General features: G+C 40.7%; 1 protein-coding gene across 3 annotated transcripts in view; it reads left to right on the top strand.

Moving 5' to 3' along the window:
- CDH12 (cadherin 12) overlaps positions 1 to 16,531 on the top strand; it is a 506,510-nt gene that overhangs the window by 102,773 nt on the left and 387,206 nt on the right. The window contains exon 2 of one of the 3 annotated variants that reach the window (XM_072327373.1): positions 593 to 656. The exons of the other annotated variants lie outside the window; for them this stretch is intronic. The gene's annotated coding sequence lies outside the window, so the exon portion shown is untranslated. The remainder of the gene's footprint in view (positions 1 to 592; positions 657 to 16,531) is intronic. 3 annotated transcript variants of the gene reach the window in all.

The following is a 16,531-nucleotide window of genomic DNA, read 5'->3' as shown; positions in this document are numbered from 1 at the left end:
AGAGAAAGAGTTTTGCACAGGAGTTAGCAGGGCAGATGGGTATGCTTTAAACTGGATATGATGGGAAAGTGGGGAGGTGGAAAACAGGTTTGACAGCAATAAGCTACAGGATAGCATGCTAAAACTTGAGGGGCTATATGGTAGTGAGATCTTTCAGTTTGCTCCGTAAGATTCTGGGTACACCAGAGTGCATTTGAAATGTTTCAAAGCCTATGTATGAAGCATGAGGAAAACAAGAGGATTCATGACACTTAGCTTGGTCTCAGAGCTATGGTGACACTGGCATAAGTGAAACCTGCCGGGAAGAGTCTTATAACTTGTGTCACAATGTGTGCTTCTGGGCCACCACAGGGATAGGCTGGGCAGATGAGGCATGGGGGATGGCTGTGTGTGTGAGGAGGGGGTTGGGCAGCATGCAGCTGATAACCGGTGGTGAGATGGTTGAGAACCTTTTAGATAAAATATGTCGGGACAAACAAGTGAAGTTTATGTCATTGTGGGAGTCTATTATAGGCCATGTAGCTAGGATGACACTAATGTTTTTTGTTTGTTTGTTTGTTTTTGTTTGTTTGTTTGTTTGTTTGTTTTTAAGGAACTAAGAGAGAGCTCTAAATTGGCAAGTTGAAGTAGTTCATAAGGATGGCCATATATTAACTGTGAGTATCACACATCTGATACAAGAAGATGGTCACAAGAAATGAGGCTGGGTGACATAGAAAATTCTAGAGATAAAATTTGCTGCCTTAGAGGGGGGGGGAAAGCAAAAAGCAACCAAAATTCAGCTAGAATTGGAGCTTATCCATATTGTGGACAATAAAAAGAGCTGTAAATTGTAAACCACAAAAAGAAAGATCAGGGATAATGTTACTTCATAACTTGATGATGGTGGTCTTATCACAACTAGGGATGCAGAGAATGTCTTTTCCTTTTGCTTTATTCTGTCACTGCCATGTCCTTATAAGAAGTTCCACCCCAGCTTCCCTGAAGAGCACTTTCAAATACTGCAGGGCCACTATATGGTCATCCCAGGGCATTCTCTTCTTCAGACTGAAGAAGATCAGGTAAGGTGTTAGGAAAAGGTTCTTCAGCAGATGGTGGTCAAGCTCTGGAACAGGTTTCCCATGGCAGTGGTCATGGCTTTATAAACCTGTCAGAATACAAGAAGTATTTAGACTATGCTGTTGGATACAGGGTTTGAATTTGGAGTGGTGGTGTATGAGGCTAGGAGTTGAACAAGATAGTCCTTATGGGTCCCTTCCAGCTCAGGTGATTTGCGTCTTGTCACTAACTTCACCTTCTTTCCTAATCATAGACAAGTACAAGTAATATCTTGGGGAATGGAAGACTTTTATTTTAACCACTACAAGGAATCTCAGATTGTTGTGGTATTTTTCTATTGTTGTTTCCAAATGATTCACTAGGCATGCAATGTTAAGCATAACTATCTTGTTTCCAATTGCTATAATTTTTTTCTTTTAAAATATTTTTTTTAATGTACTCCTTGTTTTTATCCTTAGTCTTCCAGAACTGATACCTGTAGGTAAATAACAGTTAAAGAAATCCTTCTTTGTGTCCAGTGTTGTGTTTTTGTTTTTAAGATCTTATGGTAGCTTTTTGTTTTGTTTTGTTTTTTGTTTTTTTTTTAATATCCTTGATGTGTCTGATTCTGTTATACAGTCATTAGGGTTTTGATGCATTAGAGTTGTTTAGAAATAGAAATAAATTGGTGTTCAATTGAATCTTCAGTGTATTCCATCACTGTTAATACCTGTAAAAGAATAATAAATGGAGCTTTAAGATTTCATCCTTTAAAAACAAAATAGTGAAACAGAGTAATAGCAAAACAGTATGTAAAAGGAGAAGCTCCAGGGAGTAAGTACAAGGTTTTTTTTCTTATGTGGAACCTAGAATTGTAGCTTTAATTAGGTGCCAAGACACTCCCAAATGTTTCCCAGACGCCAGGGGAAGCAGATATATGTATGTGAATCATTAATTAATCTGGCCATCTAGCTGGCAAGCTTACATTTGAGATAGCATCCATCTATCTTCATTATCTCTGAGCTTTATGGCATTTCCTGGTGATTGACTTTAATGTTCAAGTCTTGGCCATTTCAAAAGGAAGGCCATTAAAAGGTTTTCCTGAGCCTGTGGTAATACAATTGCAGTACATGCTCTAACACTGGTCTACTGTGGTTTCAGACCACCATACAGGTTTGTTGTTTTTGTGTTTTGTTTGTTTTGAGTTTTGTGTTTTGAGGGTTTTTTTTTTGTTTGTTTGTTTGGTTTGGTTTTTTTTTACAGCCTTCTCTGAGCTAAAATACACTTTAGTGTTTGACTTTTATTTCTAATAATTCAGATATTTAATTGTTTTGCCATCATTCTATAACATGCCTTAGAAAGATGCATGTGCTTTTATGTCTGTGTTTCTTGGGACTATCAAATGATACCATCTTCTTTTTGAATGTGTTGCACAGGAATACAAGAAAAAAAAATAATAAATCCATATTTCACCTATTTTGAGTTCCTTGGGATTATTTTGATGTGTGGTGTGCTATGAGAGAGTTGTAACACTTCTTAATAAGAAGCATTAAATCCTGCTGATGCTTACACATTTTCAGTTAGATCAGCTTTAACTGCTGCTGTCCTATGTGATGTTGTATAATCAGAGCATGCTGCTGCTGCAGCTGTAGTTATTCATGGTTGCTGCTGGATGACTGCATTCAGTGCTCTGTATTTCCACTGTAGACATGCTTGATATGGGTTCTGCTACCCAATTAAACACTTGAGTTTTCATTCCATTTAGCATGAGTTTTATCTGATTTCATATACAATTTGGTAAACACTGCACTGAACACAGAAAATTTATAGAGGCTTGCTTGTATTATCATGAATATCAGCAACTTCAAGTGGAATTTCAAGGGCAACTGCTGTTGTCTACCTTGACTTGTGCAAGGCATTTGACAGGGTCCCAGACTACATCTCTAAGTTGGAGAACAAGAACCAAAACATTGGTCTGCTGTTTTTACTGAAAACAGGACAAGCATCAATCTAGCAATGGCTGTGTCATGTATTAACTTGCCTGAGACCACAAATTCTTTTCATACATAGATGATGCAAACATGATCAGAGGTTAATGACAGGGGTTGTCCTTGTGTCTGTCAAACTGGGATTCCCAGCAGGAGTGAAGAATGGGTCATCTGTCCATTTAGCTTCTCAGATTGGTGCTGTGTTGTGAGGGTTTTGATGTGAAGGGTAAGGAATACACTTTTTGTGCTTTTTCTCCTCCCCATAATAATTTAGAGTTCGAAAAGTTAAGCAGTATTATCATATGAAAGTGGATGTGAGAGACAAATGCATTCAACTTTCTGAACAGTAAATGAGAGACGGAAATCATGCTCTAAGTATAATAAAGATTATATAGTTAAAGCAGGTTTACTCAGACCCAAAATTACCTTTTGGGAAATAAGCTAATATTCACACCTTTTAGGAGTTTTCTGGCAGAAAATTCTTATATTCTGAAGTATTTATACTGTAAAATGTTCTATTCATTATTGGCTAACTTGAGGTAGCTACTTGGTTGATTACATCAGCTTTTAAGTTGAGTTAAAACCTAGTTTTTCTTACTCCTGCAAGTATAAGAAATAAGTTAATGTTTACCACTCAAGTTCATTATTCAAACTTGTCGTTATTGATAGCAGCAAAGAAGGATAATCAGATTTTTCAATGACTTTGGTATAAGGAAAGATTAAATAACCATATATTCACCTTGGGAAAGAGACAAATTTGTTATTGACCTATAATTTCATGAATGATAGTGCATTAATCACTTCATATTTGTCTCACAACAGAAGAATGAAACATATCTACAATAATCACATAGCAAGTATGAAATAAAGTACCTGTCAGGCAAAATACAATTGGACTGTGATCTTCCTGCCAGGAAACATCTTGGAAGAGCAAAGCATAGCTGTAGAGGCTGATTAGACCAATTAATAAAGTAGCTCCTGAAGAAATATTGAACGCAAAGATGAAGGCACTCCCTCCAGCTGCAAAGGTCTGACAACCACAAGTTAACATAGCTCATGAAGGGGTGTTTTCAGCACTCTCAGGTTTATTCAGCATGTATGATGTATCTGCTTGGATTCTCAGTCAGGCCATATGGATCTGAGCAAGTAAAGAAAGCAAAAGTTCCTTTTGAGAATTCAAAAGATTAAGAGGCAAATTTATTGCAGAAGACAAACTGGGAAGAAAGAGGAGATAAGTGAGGGTTGTGGTTGAGGTCTACAAACAAACTAAAAAAAAACAACAAAAACAACCTGTCACCTCTGAATTAAGAAATCAGCCAAAAGCATCCAGGAAACCTGTACAGACTCCAGGAGGTGCAAGCATGCAAAGATAAGTAGTCTGTGAATATTTGGGAAATCCTGGCTAACAGCAGGGGACTGATAATTCAGACTTCATACCATATTCTTATTATTGTGGCATTGAATTTTTAATCTGTGTTCAATACTGATCATTGACCTGATGGAGTTTTTTGTTTTGTTTTTTGAAAATCTTAATTCACTTTCTAGATTTATATAAATATATAATATATATAAATTTTTATATATAGATTATATATAGATAGTATCATCATAGTATCGTGCGAGTTGGAAGGGACCTTAGAGATCATCGAGTCCAACTTCTGGGATTCGAGCCCTCTAGTGTAGCAGAGCGGCAGTTCTACCACTTTGCGCCACAGGGGGGATTCGAACCCAGGCCCTCCGTTGTTGCAAGCGGCGGATCTAACACCGTGCGCCACCGGTGTTAGATTTATATTTATATTCACCGGATAGATTTATATTTATTTATTTTTATTTATCTATTTATTTATTTATCTATTTATTTATTTATTTGTTTTATATTTACAGCATGGGTTATTTCAGTGTTTTAGCTTTCCTGGGGACTTACAATGAAAGACCAAAGCCTTGTTCTGTTGTGTCTTATAGAGCTAGTCCTTCTTTGGAGCTAGATGTTCCAGCTCCATTCTTCCATTGTTTTTTCATGATTTGCTAGTCCTGTGCATCCATTCACCTCAGACCTTCTTCCATTAAAAAGATAATTTGAGGGACAAAGAAAAATGAGTTGAGGTTTAAAATATCAGAAGCTTAGAGAGGGCAAACCAAAGGGGGAAGCAGGGTTTCCCTAACAGTACCTTGTGATCCCAAAGGCATTCAGTGTGGGTTCTGTTCCTGGAACCTGAGAAAGGGAAGAGGCTACTTTCTGCCTTCCTATTGGTTATGCTCTTTGCATCAGTCTGGCAGGAACCAGGAGAGGATTTAATGAGGACCTTCTATGACTTGGCAAGATCTTGAGGAGCAGCGGGTTGTGTTTTTTCAAAACAAGTATTTTACCTCCACTAGACTGGGAGTAAGCTTTTAAATTTCACATTGTAAACAAATGCTTATTTCTGCCAGTAACTGTTTCCTCTCTTCTCCTAAACTAACAGTGATGTAGTTTAGATTTATCTGAGCTAGCTTCAAATTCAGTAAGCAGATAAAACTAGCAATGGTAAATTGGTCTGCTGTCTTCAGTATACTGGGTTTCTCAGTGGCCTCAAAAGTGACTCAGATAGCAATACAGAGTGGAGAAGAATTGTGGTAAGTCTTTGTTGTTACGTGGTATAGATGACATCAAGGTGGAGAGTGATAAGCTTTCAGTTTTTGAGTACTTAGTTTCCTTATATTCGTAATAAATATCTTGCATTGTTAAGCTGTGGTGAGGGCTAAGAGTTATGCAAAAGAAAATATTCTGTTTTAAAGGATTGAGTGTTGTAGATGCTAACGAGGCTGAACCTTGTAATACAAGCATATAGGCGGTAGCGGGGCTTTTTCGGGATGTGACGGTGATAGTAATCCAGCCTCTTCCGTCTCAAACCCTGTAAGGTACATTGGCGCGCATTTCAAACGTGTACCCTAGGGGGCGTAGACGAAGTAGTAAGGTATATAAGGTATTGATTACTCCTAATAAACGCCATTTTGCCACGTTTCTTGATGAGTCACGGTGGTCTTTTGGCTCTGGCAAAGGTTTCGCAAGAACCTGGGAAATTGGGGGTTTCCGAGTCACGGCAACATATGGTGCCCCGTGTGAGGAACCCCTAAATTCCTAGGCATTTTTCTATTTTTACTTCTATTCTTACTTCTTCTTCATTACTTTATAGGGTGTACAGAGGGGACGGCTGTGCACCCCTAAAAGCAGCTCGGGGGGACGACGAGGTGCTTTTAGCTTATCAGGTTCACCGGGGGGACGACGGGGGACCTGTTTCCTTTTCCTTCTTTCTTTTTCAGAGCAAGAATCCGCTGCGTGGCGAGCGGGGGCGTGGCGAGCGGCGGCGATATTCCGCGGTAGGAAACCTGAGTGAGCAACGGGAGCGGGAATCGTGGAGCAGAGTGTTAAGGCAGTGAGTCAGGCAGCTGCCGAGCTTGTGACCTGGGGCGTGATCCTGGGTGCTCTTGGAGCACTTGTTGAATCGTGTTTGTTAGTTGGGCTTGTGTTTGACCCGGAGCAGCCGGGAGGGCGGCCGGGAAAAGCGGCTGAGGACGGTAGGACCCAGGAGAGCCGTCTGGGGAGGCGGCGGAGAGATGGGACGGGGTCCGGGAGAAGCGGAGAAGAAAAAGTTAAAGACGGCGAAGATGGGACGGGGTCCGGGAGAAGCGGAGAAGAAAAAGTTAAAAGATGGCGAATTCCAATCGGACACACCCCCTCTCAACCGCCAAGTGGACACTTCAGCCCCATATCCTTTGTCATTAGGGGGGGGGGAGTGCGGGCGCGCGGCTAATTCGAGCGGTTGGGGAAGTAGGCGTGTTCCAGACCCGGGGGGGGGAAGTAGGCGTGTTCCAGACCCGGGGGGGACGCAAACGTGGCGCCGTCCTGGGGGGGGAATGGAAGTAGATGGAAGTATGGTGCCGTTTTCAGTGTGCCGCCCGCAGAGTAGCCCGGTCCAGCAAGTTTCGGCCGGTGGGCCGGCTTCGGGTCGGGGGGGGCGGCGGCGCGGCTGTGGGCAGCGACGGGATAGCCCGCCGCCATCGAGATCGCCGGAGGGCGTGGAGTGGAACCATGGCACCGCCCAGTGGGATGGAGGGTACCGGCGTGATACCGCCTTGGGAGGCGTGGAGTGCAATCGTGGCACCACCTGCACAGAGCCGGGGGGGCGGCGGTACGGCTGCTGGCGGCGGCGGGGGAGCCCGCCGCTGCGGTCCGACCTGGGGCCGCCCCGGCGCTGTGCAGGGGGGCTGCGGGCGCGCGGTGCGGCGCCCCGCTGCCCGCGCCCGCCCTCCGCCGGCGCTTCTGCATTCCCTCCGTCCCAGGGGGCAGCCCGCCTGGCGCGCGGGGGGCCGGGGCTCGATTCCCCGGCGCGGAGCCGCTCCACCTTCCGGCACCGGGCTGCCGGCTGCTGCCGCGAGTTCCGTTTACCCCTGGCTTTAAACACTCTAGAGACTTTAACGGCGCATGGCCCTGTGCTTCCTCACGACACTGAAAGCCTCGCATTCGTGATCCTCAAGCTGGTGCAATATACACTCTGGAAAGAGGGGTGGATGACTGAGCTTGGGAGGGGGGTGGCAGCTGAACAAGATGATCCCTTTCACCCTGTGCATGGTATAGACATGCAAGAGGGAATTAAAGCAGAGTGCTTGCAGCTGGTGGGTCTTGATATTCAACCATGTGTTAAGAAACTATGGAATATGCAGAAACTGGTAGGAGCCCTCCAGTGGGTCCAGGGTGCTTTGGGGATACCTGCTCGATTGATGAAGCCCTTGTATGGTCAGCTAAAGGGATCCGACCCAAAAGAACCCCAAAATCCATCTAGCAAAATGGCTGCAGCTTGGCAAAAGATCTTACAGAGCTGCATGGAAGGATCGCTTGCACAGTGGGACACTGCTCAAGGCCTTGAAATGGCCCAGCTAGCTCAGTTGGTAGAGCATGAGACTCTTGATCTCAGGATGGTGGTTTGGCAGGATTCCAACCGTAGTTCACAGGCTGCTGTCTTCACAAACCGAATGGTCAGTGTGCAGATGCTTGAGGTGATGGCTGTGACGGTCGCAGTGCACCTCTGGCGAATGATACCCTCTAACACTGTTGCTGACTCCATCTTTGCAGCCAAGCAGTTGGCCCGGATGGACCGGGAGGACTTCCCAAGTTCAGAGGCTGCTGGAATTTTGGAAGAGACCTTGGCCTCTCACGCAGCTCCTGTTGCATCCTTACATGTGCATGGTCACTCTGAGGTGCCAAGCCTTTTTACCAGAGGTAATGCAATAGCAGATACAGTTGCCAGCACTCCTGTCTTTGGCCTAGGGTTGCTGCAGATCTGGCAAACTGGTATCATCTGGGAGCCTTGCTTGTCTCCCCGTCAAGGGCTGGCTGTTGCTATGAGTGCCTCCTCTGTTGTCATCACGGCCACTGAGCATGTCAGGTCTGGCTTGACTGCAGTCCGATACCATTTGGCAACCGCTGTTGCTATGGTCGGTCTGCCCAGTCATGTTAAGACTGACAATGGGTCTTGCTTCACTTCTCGTTTTACTCAAGAATGGTTGGTGAAGACTGACTATGGGAAGTGGGATAAGAGTTCTTTTCTTACAGGAGCAGTTGGTGGGGAGTCCGAATCTGGTACCTGAGGCTGTTCTGCTGCTGTTGGTCTCAGTGATTAGTACCGCTCGAACAACAAGCACGGGGACCTTCTGGATTCAGTCTAGAATTGTCGGGTCTCAGCCAACAGTAGATTCACACTTATCTGTATTTGCAACTTCACTTATCTTTTAGGATGTGTATCTTTTAGGATGTGTTCTTCTTATCCTATAGAGTGTGATTCTAGTTACCTAGTCACTACATATCGATAACACGTTAATGTAATGATGGTGCATGTTGCCGTGTGCTGATGAGCTGATGGACGCTATCGAGGCTACGGACAGAAGACTTTGACTACTGTTCACCATACAGAGAAGATGCATCATGCAAGAAGGATGAAGAATAGAAAGAAGAATGACGAAGAATGAAGAAGAATAGAAAACATCATGGATGAGAACTGTTTCTCGGATGGTTCCAGACATCAAAGGGACTATCTTAATATACAGTTCATTTAGTTGTGGTATTGTTTTCTTTTGCACAAATGTAACTTGCACTACTCATTATATCGGATAGAGCTTTTAAGGTTTATATAAAGTTTATAGAGAGTAGTTATATTAAGAGTAATATATTGATACAGTAATAGAGTTATGATAAGAGTAATATATTAATATCGTTAGAGTTGCATTAAGATTAGTATTAGTCTTATTAAGGTTAGATTTAACTAAGTAGATAAGTAATTCAGTTAAGCTGAGCACAATAGTATAAGTATATTGCATAGAACATATAGAATAAGATCAAATTTATAGTAGATTATACCTGGGATTTTAGTGTTCACATTGAAAAGGGATAAATTGTTGTCTTGGGGGGCGGGGAGATGTTGTAGATGCTAACGAGGCTGAACCTTGTAATACAAGCATATAGGCGGTAGCGGGGCTTTTTCGGGATGTGACGGTGATAGTAATCCAGCCTCTTCCGTCTCAAACCCTGTAAGGTACATTGGCGCGCATTTCAAACGTGTACCCTAGGGGGCGTAGACGAAGTAGTAAGGTATATAAGGTATTGATTACTCCTAATAAACGCCATTTTGCCACGTTTCTTGATGAGTCACGGTGGTCTTTTGGCTCTGGCAAAGGTTTCGCAAGAACCTGGGAAATTGGGGGTTTCCGAGGCAACAATTGAGGGTCTGGATGCTTCTAATTATTTCTCTAATGGACACATCTTGTAATAGATAAGTTGTATTTTATCTGCTATCATCTTGCTTATACCCACAAATGAGCATGAGATTGTATCCTGGGCTTGTCCGAGACTGCTATCATGTTCTATAATGTAAACAGCATGATGTGACTGGGAAATGTCATCCATTTGCTATTTGCTAACCTTTCCAAATGGTTGGCTAGATAGACCCATGAGATTTCATATTTAAAGTATCTACGGTAGTTTTGAGAGATAATCCCTAAACTTTATTTCCAATTGCATAATTAGTTTCTAAATCAAGGTATTTGCCCCTTGGAAAGCTATATAATACACAGCTGGTGACATAAAGCTAAATAATTAATATTCTTATGTGTAATTAAAAATAATCCTTTAGGAAAAATCCAATTACATTATTTTTTTGAAAGCTGAAGTTAATTAAGCCCACCTACATCTACTCCTTTGCCCTTGTTTGTGTGTGTGTGTGTATGCGTGTGTTTGAAAAGAGACTCTACTGCTCTAGAGGAGTGAGATTTCTGTCCTCCCCCCCTTAATGGAGCCATGCTGGCTTGAGCCTATCAAGTTATATTTATCCAACTGTTCTGCTATTCTATCTTTAATTAGATTCTCTATCAGTTTACTCCATAATGGGATGAATCTCACCAGGCTGTAAATTTTAAATTCTTTCTTAGAAACATTATTTTAAAAATGTTACTGCATTATTTTATGCATTACTCAACAGCAGCTTGATTATAAGGACATTCTGCTGATTCATTTTTCCTGATGTTTGATACTACAACTTGTTCTCAGATCTTTCATAGTATTACCAACCTTTAACCTTCTTTTCCTGTAGTACAAAATACTGTGTGATATCATCCTTGGTTTTAAACTTATGTTTTAGAGGCTGCTGTATATGTCTGTAAGTGATACTCAAGTGGTCTTGTACATTGGTTTGATTTTCATGTTGGTAGGGTTAGTTCTCTGCTGTAGAAACACTGTGAGTCTGCACTCTGGAGAAATACTTGAAAATAACCACCATCAGCAATTTCTTTCCTTTATAGATAATTGTGCACTTACAGTATGCATTCATTTGGAAAACTAAATGTGATGTGAATACAGTTCAATAAAGATGAAATGGTGGGTAATTAGGTGCATAGCCAAAATATTAACATCTTGGTACAAAAACAGCAGTGTAAATGATCTGATTTACTTAACCACTTCAGTCATATATAGCTTATTTGTGTGGGTATTGTAGGAAGAAAATCATTTCAGGATTTCTACATTAACTGGATGACTTGTTATTTATGTATACTGACCAGCACTCTTGAATTTCAGGGTTCTTGGTTGTACTCAGGGCATGATACTAAATGAGAATGTGTTGTACTATACTTCTTGTGGAAAATGAGTGATTGGTTTCTTTGCTGTGGGAGTGGGCTTGGGGATAATAACCCTCTATTGGCAGCTGCTTGCAGTGTTGTGTCTTCCATTCCCCAGGCTCTCCATGAGGTGCTCACACTCAGCTGCTGGGCCCAGCCATGCCCTGTGCTGGGGCCATTGTAATTGACTGTGTCTGACATAGGGTAGACCCAGCCTTGCCTCACGCTGCATCACACCCTATACGCACATCGGTTTGTTGTTCCTTGTCCTGTGTGCTCAGTAAGCCGGAACATGTGTCTTAATTTTTTAGTAGAGGAAATTGTATTTCCTTCCTTCAGGTGTTTGCTTGTCTCTATATTAGGATGGAGACCTCTTATCTCAGTGAGGGAGAAAGAAACTGAGCTCTTTGCCTGCATTGCTACATTTTGACACCATTTTCCCTCTTTGAAAGAAGCTAACAAAAGGGATTTGGTTTGGTCTGCCTAACTACTACCTCTTCTGAGTTTTATTTTTTTTAAGTCTTCGTTTGTTTACTTTGGTCAGGTTTTTTGGCTTGTTGATCTGTTTTAAAAACAACTCATGTTGTAATTATGCAGCTTTAGGTTTAAGATCTTTTAAATGAAAACAGTATTTTTTTACTCAGTAGGTGATAAAGCTCTCTTCCTTTCTCATGAAAGCTTTAGAGGACTAAAGAGTTTGTATCAGATTGCAATTATAGATGTAAAAAAAATTAGATGTGGCCTAATGAGTAAATGAAGAGTTGATAACAGTGATCCCTTCTAAGAGGCTTTAATGAGGAAAATGCTCTTTAATCATCAGATGATTATGGAAGAAGAACAGTAATCTGTACCACTTTGGTGTCCTGGCAAGGTAATTTACTGTATTTTATCTTCTTGCTGTGAAGCTGAACAGCATCACTCCTTGCCCACGCAGCAATCTGCAACATCTGGAGTCTGTTGCATATATTTGGCTGTGTTCATCCCAAATGGAGAGTTGAATTGTATGGGGAGCATGCTTTCTACTGCTGACACACCAGAAAGTGTGAGGGGCTGTGGATTGTGGTTAGGGAAAGGATTACTGTGAGGTAAGTTCTGTAAGCACTTTACTGTTCAGAGAATCTTCATACTTGTCTTTTATGCTGCTCCCTAGAAATGGCAGCTCTTAAAGCTGCAATTGGTTGTCTTTTTTGCCAGAGTGCATGACCATGCTTTGAAAATTGTCAGTTATAAAAGAGTAGCCAAAATTCTTTTCATTAATGAAAGTACTGTTGAATTCTGTCATGCTTGTGTGCTTATTAATGTAAGGAGTAGCATTTCATGTCCATGAGAAAAGACTATGGTCACGTGTGAAGCAGACTATAGCTGAATATAGTATCCCAGATATGATCTGCAGCCTTTCCTTAATGGTTATTCTATATTCTAACTGCAAAGTTTTTTCCCCTTTTTTAAAAATTCTGATCTTTGCAATCAAGCTGGCACATCTATGAGTGATTGTTAGTGCTGTTTGTTAAAAGCCCTCAAAGCAATAGGCAAGCAGATTCTTCTGCTACCTGAGGACCTAGCTGCTCGTGATACCTTTGCACAGTGAAATGTGTATGGTGCGAGTCTGTAATCTGTTCCTTGTTGAAATTATAGACCTATAACTTACCAACACAGCACTGTTGTCAGAGATTACATGGCAATTCAAACTCAAATGTTTTCAGCTGACTTACAGGTACCTCAAAGCTTTTCACAGGTTCATTTTTTTTATTTTTTTATTTTTTTGCAGCTGCTCCTTTTACAGGCTTCCACATCTGTTGCTTAATGGGATGGCCTAAAGAACTGCATTCTTCCAGTGAAAGGTATCAACTGTCAGCTGTTGGTAGCACATGTTTGTGATGGCACTGGCTGAAACCCAGAACCACAGTGACCACAGGAGTCTGTATGTGGTCAACATCCTGCTCATCTATGGATAGAAGGGAAGGGAAAATAGATTTTTCTAGTCTCCCTCAGTCTTTCTTATGGACCCATTTCCACAGGGTTTGGGTAGAAGCTCCTTTAAGGACTCTTCCCAAGAGCAGACTGCTGCTGAAATTAGTGGGTTCCAAAACTTTTCTGGGACCACCTCTAAGAACACATATTTAGATGCATATGTTAAGTCAAAAGAAGTGCTGTGCTTTGACTGTGGTAAAAATATGGAAGATGCAATGGGAAAAAAATGTCTAATACTCTGGCTTTATTATGTTTATTAAGAGACAGGGAGATTCAGGTTAGACATTATGAAAAATTTCTTTTCAAGTTTTCAGGAGGAGGGTAGATATAACACTGAGAAACATGGTTTAGTGAGTATGAGTGGTGGGTTGATGGTTGGATTAAATGATTGCACTGGTCTTTTCTAACCTTAATGATTCCATAATTGTAAGTTTTACTATTATCACATCTACTAGTACAAGATTTAGTGGATTTGTTCAAGCATGTGTATCTTAAAATACGGAAAACAAAATTCAGAATACACAAAGTTATAGATGCAGACACCTGGGATTTCTTTTTCTTTTCTTTTCTTTTCTTTTCTTTTCTTTTCTTTTCTTTTCTTTTCTTTTCTTTTCTTTTCTTTTCTTTTCTTTTCTTTTCTTTTCTTTTCTTTTCTTTTCTTTTCTTTTCTTTTCTTTTCTTTTCCTCATTTTATTTTATTTATTTATTTGATCTGCCTTGTGATTTGCTGAACAGGAGAGCGGTGGCCATGCAGAGTTTGGGTTGCAAAAGCTGTGTAATGAGATTACCACACCATCACAGCATGATTCTGTTGTGCTGCTATGTCTATGTCCCCCTTTTCCAATAAATCACAATAACCAGCTGACAATGCAAATATCACAGCATGCTGTCTGGGAATTATTTTGATTAGTTTGTAACTTGTAGATGCTTCTCACGCTCTCGAGCAATGAGTCCTTCTGTAGCTGTTACTTCTCCCAGACACTGTCACAAGAGAGACTGAGATTGAAGTAGCTATAATTCTGGTTCAGAGGTGCTTCCATGAGCTTGTGTTTGTTATCTTTCAAGGCTCATGGCAGCATGCTCCAAATAGAAAAATGTTTGTCTGATATTCCCTTTCTGAATAACTATGACAAGATCTTAAGATCCTTGTATAAAGCTTTGGTTTTAAATCTTGCACAAAAACAAAACATTGACTAGTATAGAAGCACAGTTTGTACATGTCAGTAACATATCTGTTACATGCCAACCTTTGTAAAGGCAAAATAAAGTCATAACCATTTTATTTATCTTCACAGAAATAGAAAAACTTCCTTTTCTGGAAATCAGTTACATTAACCTGTAGTAATATATTATTTTAAATGGAATAATGACTGTAACAAATCATGACTTCTTAAGCTACTTATTCTTCAGCAAACAGCAGAAGATCTGTTTGTACTCTGTGATGTGATTAAAAAATAAGACATCGATTCCAAAATAAAGCTTGAAAACATGCTAAATCATGAAAAAAAGTTCAACAGAGAAAGATTAAAGTATGCAATTGTTTACAATGATGTTGGTTTTATACTATTACTATTTTATTTTTATTTTTATTTTTTTAAGATCTAGCTTAAAGTCTAGCTTAAAATATAACAAGAGTAAGTATGTCTGAAGTCATCATAGTGCTCTTACTGGGTAACCAAAGTTAAGGATCTTTTTCTAGCAGCCTTTCCTGTTGTGAAAATCTCAGTCTTCACAAGAGTATCTAGTCTGTCTTAACTTTCTAGCCTCTTTCTACTAAAGTATTTACTATCACCGTTGAAAATGATGAAACACCAGACTTTGCAAAATAATTCATTCCTTTAGGTTTGTAGTTTCTGGGGTCTTGATTACTTTATTAATAGTTTAGTAGAGAATGTATTAGTTGATGTCCCAGCTTAAAAACCTAGCTTCAGCTTCTTGCTTTGCTGGAGATTTCCAAGGGGGCCTGGCTAAGTCATTTATCTTTCCTGTATCTTGATTTCCAGTCTGTTTAATTGAGTGAATATTAATCTTCCCACGGTGACTACAGTGAGAAAATAATTGCTATCATTGTGAAAATATATTCATAATGGATTCTGTAATGCTTAGGAAGAGTGGGATGGATCTATATACCTGAGATGGATGTGGGAAGCAGTAGCTAGCCCCAGTGTAGCAAAGGAAAAGAACCGCCGCTTGCAACACCGGAGGGCCCGGGTTCGAATCCCCCTTGTGGCGCAAGTGGTACAAGTGCTGCTCTGCTACACAGAGAGGCTCAAATCCCGGGAGTTGGACTCGATGATCTCTAAGGACCCTTCCAACTCGCACGATACTATGATACTATGATACTATGATACTATGAACCTGATAGCATCGTACTGGAGCATACTTGAGATCTATAGAGCTATGTCACCTTTTTGTTAACTGCAAGTCTGCTGCAGCATTAATACATTATGAGTTTAAGTAATAAGTTAATTGGACCTTTTCCCAGTTGACTGCAATGTCACCTTCTGCATGTACTTTGGAGTAGAGGGTAAACAAAAGTTTCTTAAAGCTATGGAAATTAAATAATAGGAAACTGTGCTGAACTTATCCTTGTGCTGAAAGGGATGATATTGTGTTATGCCAGGAATGTATTTGTTTTGCTACTGTGGGAAAGGGAACATTATTGCTTGGTCTATTAAAGCATAAGAAAATGACTGCATAGTAGATGATGAGGTTATTCTCTTACTTTTCTCAAGGTATGTTCCTGCCAATATGTAGATTAAATTATTTGTAGAATCTACAAAGAACAAATGCTTCTTTATCAAAATATACAAAGAAGTTCAGTAGAATGAGAAATTTGATAGAAAACTACTGGAAAAAAAAAAAAAAAAAAAAAAAAAAAGATTGGTAAGAAGTCCCCATGCTTCAAGTCCTGTCTCTGAAGGACTACGTACAGAAAAGCTCTATTTTATTGTAAGTGTTCTGGGCACATCTGAAACCTTTCAGATAAATGTTTTATTGGCTGAATCCCATTTCAGTGGTGTGCACTGGCAACCGAGGTTATGACTGAACTACTGCAAATGCCAAGATTCAGTTAACAATGTTTCAGAATCACTGGGCTGGACTGTAATTACCTACTGTAAAAATGAGAAATTGTCATGCTTAGTAACTCTTGAAGCAGCATCAGCAGGAATTCGTCCCTTCAGTGTGGCAGAGAATCAAACAGACTTGTGTAAAGGCAGCCTCTGCTGCTGCTCCTCACTGATAACAGTGTGCAACTTCTTTAAAGGACAGGGCCTCATTCTAAATAATCCAATAGTAGCAGGGAAATATATTGGTACTTGTGAGCAGATGGTTATCACTGACTATTAGAAGGTGTTCTGTCTGCATGGATGTTATTTGCAGCATCTTTA

This window comes from Excalfactoria chinensis, chromosome 2, assembly GCF_039878825.1.
Source record: "Excalfactoria chinensis isolate bCotChi1 chromosome 2, bCotChi1.hap2, whole genome shotgun sequence".
Lineage (NCBI taxonomy): Eukaryota > Metazoa > Chordata > Aves > Galliformes > Phasianidae > Excalfactoria > Excalfactoria chinensis.
This window is presented reverse-complemented; position numbering and strand designations above follow the sequence as displayed.